General features: G+C 41.3%; 1 long non-coding RNA gene across 1 annotated transcript; it reads left to right on the forward strand.

The window, feature by feature from the left end:
* Positions 1 to 4,435: 4,435 nt before the first annotated feature.
* Positions 4,436 to 6,266, forward strand: LOC144065664 (uncharacterized). Its single transcript, XR_013297246.1, has 2 exons — positions 4,436 to 5,418; positions 5,528 to 6,266. It is a non-coding gene; the product is annotated as an uncharacterized LOC144065664 (long non-coding RNA).
* Positions 6,267 to 6,640: the final 374 nt, after the last annotated feature.

Here is a 6,640-nt window from a genome sequence, read left to right on the forward strand (position 1 = left end):
TTGGAATTGGGAATAATACTATTATTATTGTTTTCTTTTTTTCTTCTGTGATGTTCAAAGGGCTCTTAATTGAAGAGAGCTAGTTTTTGGAGGATAGAACGAGATTATTACTGTTTTTGAATGTTTGGATTGTTCAAAATACTTTAATATAGGAGATTGGCTGATTAAAGAAAAATGAATGGATTTTTTTTACAATATTATGGCATATTGGTGACAATTTGTGGATCCTTTATTAAGCATTGAAAATTGTAATTAGGAAATGCCTGGTAAAAGGTTGATTTCTCTAATTTACTTATTGTAGATTTCTCTTGTGATAACAGGGAGCTATAAGAAATGGTTCTTATCTTAAGTAAACAGTATGGGGTGATTTACAAATTATGTCTTGGGTATTAAGAGTAATTTGTTTGTTAAAGAGATTAGACATGAAATTAGCAATGCAGAAATGGCATGAGAAATTTCGTGGCATTCGTCCAAATTATTAGGTAAATTGAACCTGGCTGGGGTAGATAAGATAATTGATTTAAGATAGGCATAGTTTCCCTAGAAGAAACATGGAGCGTCTTTAAGTGCACAGAAGACGTTCCCTGTTTGACCTGAAGGGGGCATATGCTTTGGTATAGGTCATATTGATGACTATTGGGACGTTACTGCCTATTGCTTTAGGGGCATACAAATTAAGAATTTAGCCAAAACTTCCTGCATTGCAATTATGGGGTTAATACACCTGAATGTTACGGTGATAACGATTGGCAATAACAAGCTTAGATAAAGGGGAATATCTACAACAAATTCAGGTGGGGCCTTTCATAGTGTGAAACAAGTGATGAAATAATGTCTATGTTTTAAAAATAACATCTCCAAATTATAAAATATCAACCTTGGAGAAATGCTTTAAGTAGATGGGTTGACTAGAATGGGCAAAATTCGATAACATTGAAAGGGGGTGTAACTTAATGCAGAACAATGAGATAAAGTTTTTACAAACGGTTAAAATACTAAAAGGGGGGGTGTGTGTGTATTTCAATGTGTCACAACTTTTCCGTTATCGCATTATTGGCGAATAGATAGTTAATCACAGCCACTCGCATGGCAGTCTACATGCTGACTGACTGGGGTAAGGGGCGGTGGCAATTGAACAAATTTCTATTTTTAGATATGTGGCATGTGAATCTAATACATTAATTATCTAGTTTCTTCAGGCATCAATCTTGCGGTTCGAGGATCTACTAATGCGGAGTGGATCCAGACCTTCCGGAGTGTGGAGTATTCCTGGTGTCCTCAAGAATTCGTAGGTTTTCTCTGGGTACTCCAGTTTTACTCCAACAAACCAAAATTGTGGATGATTGGGGGAGCACTCAAAGCAAATTCCTTGATTATGAGTGCGAGCGTGGATGAGGGTCTGTCTTTTGTGTTTTAATTGGCTGGCCACCAAGATATATCAATATTCTAATATCAAGGTGGAATATTTCTGAAATCGCTGATAAGCCTTTCAAGTACGGCGGTGGCAGAGTAGGACAGAAACAAAAAGAAAAGAATTTCGCCAAATGACATTTTTTGATTTCTGCAATGGGAAATTTTGGGAACCTGGGGGACTAAACAAAAACAAAAGACTTATCTAGGAGGGCTACCATTTTGAGTCATGGTAAATTTCATGCCTCAAAAAAGGGGGAGGTTATATATTCAATCTATATGCAGATATATGGCCAAAACACGGGCGATTCCCCCTTATGTCAAGCTACAAAAGCTACATATCCATTTCAAAGGATACACATGGATTTTATAGAATATGTGTGGTACATAACAGTCCTAAAACAGATTGGGGAAACCTTGTTGCAGAAACTGGTCTAGATTGGCAAGCTTGGATGACACACGCGTGCGAAAAAACCATCAGGCCTTCGATAAAATTAACCCATGCGGTGGGGGCATTACAAATCATAATTCAGACTGACAAATTAACTTGTGGATCTTTGTCTGACGTTTTTCCTAAGTCCATGGGCAGGTGGAGAACCATGTCTATGGAGACGGTAAGAAGGTCATCAGAGATGGAAACACCCGGATCCGCCATAGTAAAATTAAAATCTGAGATGACCAGAGAATTCATTTCTGCAACGGGGAGTTCCCAAACGGGAGGCGGTAAGAAATAATTGGTTATTGTTGATGGAAAATGCAGCTATTATAAATCAAACCTGTATAACATGTAGGGGGCCGACCTCTCTTAAGAGTAGTACCCGCGCAAATTACCCCTGATTGTGTAAAGGAGATAATGACAAAAGATGTAAGCCCAAAATGTATGAAATGGAATAATGTCTACCCAGTTACAACGGCAGCAAAGGACAAGCCTAACTTTTCAACACATGTCGTGTTTAATCATTTTACCTGCTTAGTCCTCACAGGGCACGGTCCGGCACTGGGAGCGATAAATGTGACCCACGTCCTAAAACAGACTGCACCCCTGATACCACGTTCTGACCTATGGTGGTGGTGCGGCCAAAACAAATTATACGACGCCTGCCAAAATGCAGCAGGACTTTGTGCCTTGGTCTCACTGCTATTACCAGTGTCTGTTTTTCCATCTACAGTAGAGGAGATACAATTGGCTGCACAGAAATCCGGCATGATGGCGGGCCCCTCGCGACGGCGTCGATCGGCATGGAGAGAGGGTGATCCGACATACATTGATGCGATTGGCATCCACGGGGCGTACCAGATGAGTATAAGTTGGCTAATCAGATCGCAGCAGGTTGGGAGTATATTTTTCTTTTAATTACTCCAAACAAAAATGTTGATTGGATAAATTACCTGCATTACAATGTCCAAAAACTTGGAAACTATACTGAACAGGGATTTGTGGCGATAAAGGAACAATTGGCAGCCACCAGTCTTATGGCGTTCCAGGATCGCATAGCCGTTGATATGCTGCTTGCGGAGCAAGGGGGCGTATGCAATGTTTGAAAATGTTGCACTCAACAACACGTCACCCGGTGGGTCCCTCACCCAGGCCATTTGTGGCCTGCAGATCCTCAACCGCAATATGAAGAAGCATTCTGGAGTCGGAGAATTCCGCCTTGGAAAGCTGGTGGCATGTCCTTTTTATTTGGCCCAATTAGCCCTTTTTGCTACGATTTTGACATTATGTGGGTGTTGTATTATTCCCTGCTTAAGATCTTTGATGAGCCGACTTATAACCACTGCGATTGCCCCTACAAATTCTAAATTGCATGAATTGTATCCCCTACTAATGAAGCGTGCTGACGACAGCAGTGAATTTCAAGAGCATGGTAATTGCGAGGATGAATTGGGCGAAAATGATTTTGTTTTTTGCTTTTCAGACCAGCCGTGCCAGTGAGCGGGTAAAACTAAAGCCAACGGAAACGGACATTTCCTCCCCATTTCTATTTTTTGCCATAAAATGAATTAATGGAATAAAGCCGAAAGGAAGTTTTATTAAGGAGATCATGTGCAAATTTATAATATAGGGGGGAATGTTGGAGTAATCATTATTATAAATGTGTTTGCAATGCTTATTTAGGAATAGAAAGCCTTATTATAAACATGCTTACTATATTAATCAATATATTTGCTTATTAGGAATAGTAATGCTCATCCTGAATGTGTAACAATATTAAACAATATATATATGTGTTGAACGCTGTGCTTTTATGTTAGAGTTATTGGCATTAATAAAAGCCATTTTAATGCATGCCTTGCTAAAGTAAGAACTGTGGTTCACATCGAGAGGACAGGGAATGGCCATGGGCAGGGAGAGGTCTCACAACAATTGCTCTTGGGAACTGCGAACTGTTTTCGGCTTCGGAGGACTCAGGACAGGTGCTCTTGGGAACTGAGGACTGTTTACGGCTTCGGAAGGAGGACTCACAACAAGCGCTCTTGGGAACCAAGGACTTTTTCGGGAAGATTCGACAGGACGTACAATTGTTTTGATAACTTTGCAAAATTGTTGTGAGACTCTACGAATGTTTAGACTTCTGTGGGGCATGGCGTTAAAACCTTATGAATAAATTAGCGAAACGGACTTCGAGTTGTTAGAATGATCTTGGCCGGAGACGCGGATGGATGTATTCTCTCTTGCAAGAATTAAATGTAGATATGACTACAGATGCCTTTTTTATTGAAAGCTGATAAACCTACAATTGGATGAACCTTACAACGGACTTTTCAAGAAAAGCTGGACATCATTAAGAAAGGGCGGTCAACTCCAAAGCTAGCAAGCCTGTCACAACCGGGAAAAGGGTGTGTCCGCCGCTTTCAGTTCGCTAACTACGAGCGCTACCCCTGGCTTACGGGCTCCGAGGAACACTGCAAATTGTATTGCTGGGAGTGCTTGTTATTTGCCACCGATGGACATGGTGTTTGGAGCAACACTGGATTTGCAAATTTGTCTTGTTTAACCAAAGCAGCAACGAAACACACCAAAGCTCTGCCGGACACTTACAAGCAACGGTGCTCTCCAAAACTTTTGGGGAAACCCGAGTGGAGTTACAGTTTAACGAGCAAGTGCGGAGGGAAACGGAGTGCCACAACGAAAAGGTTAAGAAAAATAGGGAAATCTTAAAAAGACTGATAGACTGTCATTTTTTTGGGTAAGCAGGAACTTTCATTTCAGGGACACGATGCAAGCGCTGCATCCCCAAACAAAGGAAATTATGTAGAGCTTCTTTCTTTCATTGCTGAGAAAAACACAGATTTACATTACCACCTGTCCACTAATAATATGTTTAGTGGGACGTCGGGCAAATTACAAAATGACCTGATCACTGCCATTGCTGAAGTGATGAGGGAAGAGATCAAAAGGGAAGTTGATAAAGCACCGTTTGTCACTGTTATGGTGGATGAGACGACAGATGCGAGTAACGCAGCGCAGCTCGCACTGGTTCTGCGTTATGTCACGGGCAGAGGTGTCAAGGAGCGGTTCGTCAGATTTGAAAATGTTACCAGTGGGAATCAAGCCAACAACATTGCAGGTCTTATCATCCAATTTTTGGTGGAAAATGAATGTCTGGGTAAAGTTGTGGCACAGTGTTATGACGGTGCAGCGGTCATGTCTTCTGGATTTAATGGGGTGCAGGCTAAAGTTAAGGAGAGAGCACCGTTAGCTTTATTCATACACTGCTATGCACATCAGCTTAATTTAGTACTGACTCAGGGGGCCTCAAAGCTTAAAGAAAGCAAAATATTTTTCGCTCACCTTAATGGCTTTGCTGCATTTTTTTTGAGATCGCCTCGATGCACACAGCTGCTGGACGAAATCTGCCAGCGGCGTCTCCCTCGTGTGGCACCAACACGGTGGCAGTACACATCCAGATTGGTCAATACAGTTTTTGAGAAGAGAGATGCTCTAAAGGAACTGTTTCATCACATCCTTGAGCATCATGACGAGTACGACGAGGAGTCTGTGCGGTGTGCTGATGATTTTAAAGCATGTCTGGATGATTTTGAATTTTGTTTTTTGCTTCACACATTTAACAGCATTTTTGAGCATTCATTCGTGCTTTTTTCAATACTACAGAACAACAAACTGGATGTACAGTTTTGTCTTGCAAGAGTAAAGGAGTTTTGTGACACAGTTGAACGCGAGAGGAGCCGATACGGGGAAATCTACGAGGCTACTGAACGCAGTGCGGGCGCTCCGAGCGCGCGAAGAGGTCAAGTGCAAGATCCTTCGGCGCACTACCACCAACTCTACGACAGGGTTCTGGACAATATTATTTGCCAGACGCAGACCAGATTTCAGGACCACGAAAGACTGGTGTTTGTCTCCCTCCTTGACCCGCAGAAGTTTCGGGAATTCCAGATAACTTTCCCACATGCAGCCTTCTCAAGCTTAACGCAGAGCCACGGAGCACTTTTCGATCTGCCTCGGCTAAGAACAGAACTGACTGTAATGTATGCCATGGATGATTTTGCAGGAAAATCTCCCACTGATCTCCTTGACTTCCTTCAGCAGAAAAATCTGAGTGAGAGCATGGGGCAGCTTTACACATTAGTGTGTTTGGCAGTGACCATCCCCGTATCCACTGCTTCTTTCGAACGGACATTTTCAGTCCTAAATCGAATAAAAACTTATGCCAGAAATACGACAGGACAGGCTCGACTTTCAGCATTAGCTCTGATGGCGATAGAGAAGAACTTCTTGACTGATATGAAACGCACAGATAATCTGTATGAGAGAGTAATTGAAATCTTCTCGAGGAAAGAAAGGAGGATGGATTTTGTGTACAAATAAAAATGATTTTTGGTGAGGAAAATGTGGCTAAATTCCTAAATATTTCAATTTTATGAAGTTATTATTGATGCATTTTTATGTGTCACAGCTGTAGCGACAGTAAAGGTTTTTCTAGTCATGAAATAGTTATTGAGGGTTGGATTGATTCAGACATAGCACTACTGAAGGCCTAGGTGCGAAATGCACGGCCTGCCACTTTATTTAATAAATACAGATTTAAAGTTCAAATATTTATATTTATAATGGGAGCTATTGAAGAAATTAGGTGCTAACACAATACATTTTTTTGAATTATTAATTTACTCATGTTATTAGCACCTACAGTGGTACCTCGAGATACAAGCTTAATGCGTTCCGTGACTGAGCTTGTATGTCAATTGACTCGTAACTCAAATG

This window comes from Stigmatopora argus, chromosome 20, assembly GCF_051989625.1.
Source record: "Stigmatopora argus isolate UIUO_Sarg chromosome 20, RoL_Sarg_1.0, whole genome shotgun sequence".
In the NCBI taxonomy this organism is placed as follows: domain Eukaryota; kingdom Metazoa; phylum Chordata; class Actinopteri; order Syngnathiformes; family Syngnathidae; genus Stigmatopora; species Stigmatopora argus.